At 34.2% G+C, this 1,767-nt stretch overlaps 1 non-coding gene across 1 annotated transcript; it reads right to left on the reverse strand.

The window, feature by feature from the left end:
• LOC117713220 (small nucleolar RNA SNORA17) lies at positions 1 to 129 on the reverse strand. The gene has a single exon (XR_004607398.1). It is a non-coding gene; the product is annotated as a small nucleolar RNA SNORA17 (small nucleolar RNA).
• Positions 130 to 1,767: the final 1,638 nt, after the last annotated feature.

The raw sequence follows: 1,767 nt of genomic DNA on the forward strand, positions 1-1,767 counted from the left end.
AATGTTAGATTACTATGTTCTCAGTTCATAGGTCAGAACCCTGAGCATCAACATAGCCTATCTCCTTTTTGCCACCTACTAACTCACATGTGACATAACAGCCACACCTGTAAAACCTCTAAGGGAGGATGTGACATATTTTAAAACATCCATTCTTACCCCTTTTTATATTTTACTTGATATTTTTAGAGCTTTGCAACCATATTCATTTAAAAATGGTGATTCCATTCTGTTGATATATATATATCATATAATATATATATTATATAATATATATCCTTCACTTAGAAATATGCACACACATATATATTATATACACATAATACATATATACATTATATGTATATATAACAATGAAAAAGTGGTCATGAATTTTTAAAATAGCAAGAAATTATAGATGGGAAAGTTTGGAAAGAGAAAATTTCTCTCTCTCTCTCTTTCTCTCCCTCCCCCCGGGTGTGTGTGTACATGTGTGTGTGTGTGTCCCAGACTTGTCTTAAATTCCTATACACAGATGAATATGCTTTTGTCTCAGCTTTACCCTTAGGGTTTTTTTTTTTTTATATATATAACTAAGGTTATAGAAGTAGAGGCAAAACTGTTGTTCTGGAAAAAATAATTTTGATATTTTATGAACATTGGATCTTTAAAATACAATATTGGATGTTTAAAATATATTTGTTTTCCTCAATATAAATGCTTTGTATGAAACTGGATAATAACAACAATCCCCAAATCCGAATCTTGTTCATTTGACACTATTCCAGTTCTCTGACAATATTAATTTCTTCTTTGTATATGACCTCTCTGATCTAATCACAGAACATTTTACTGTTTTCATCATAATCCCTCTCTTTTCACTCAGTTTATGTACTTTCTGTTCTAATTGAATTTTTTAAAAATATTTTTTATTGGATATTTTATTTACATTTTAGATGCTATTCCCTTACTCCATTCCCTTACCCCCCCCCCGCCCAGGAACCCCCTATCCCATCCCCCCTCCTCCTGCTTCTATGAGGATGTACCCCCACCTTCTATGAGGATGTGCCCCCACCTAGCCCTCGCACTCTGGTGGCACAGGCCAGTAGGATTTGCTGAAGAAGGTAGAGACAGGGGGATCTGGAGTTTGAGGCAAGTCTAGACTAATTAAATTTTTGAAGTTGAGAGCTACTCTATACATTTATCCTTATTAATTTAATCCCCATTCTCACCTTTTGTGAACTACTTCTGTACTTTAAGTACTACTCAGACACTTTCTCTGGTTGTTAATTCTGGGATTCTTCAGCCATTTTGCTCTTTATTGACCTAAAGACATAAAGTTACATGTAAGTTACAACTCTAGTTATTGTTTCTGAATTATATCTTTGAGAAACTGAACAGGCCTTTCTTGGAACACTGCATTTAAATAATTTAAATGATACAGAGGGAATGTATACTGCTTTTAGAGAAAGATTTTCCAGTAAGAGATGTAGTTTGAGGAAATGTGTCACAATGCTTGGTGATGTCACCACTTAAAAGAATAAAACCATTTTACTAATGGCTTTCTCAAGGGGGGTTGGGAAGTTAGCATTTCATGTTCTCAGGATCAACTGTAGCCACATGAGAAAAATATGTAAACTTCTCCGCTCATGCATATTAATATTTGAAAATAAAAACATCTATGTCCAGGCTAGGGGCACCCATTTGGACCAGAATTATTCAGATTCAGACAGGTGAAACTGTAACAGGAATATCAATACAAGAGCCTGGAGACACACTAAATTTTAA

The sequence above is a fragment of the Arvicanthis niloticus genome, chromosome 7, assembly GCF_011762505.2.
Source record: "Arvicanthis niloticus isolate mArvNil1 chromosome 7, mArvNil1.pat.X, whole genome shotgun sequence".
Lineage (NCBI taxonomy): Eukaryota > Metazoa > Chordata > Mammalia > Rodentia > Muridae > Arvicanthis > Arvicanthis niloticus.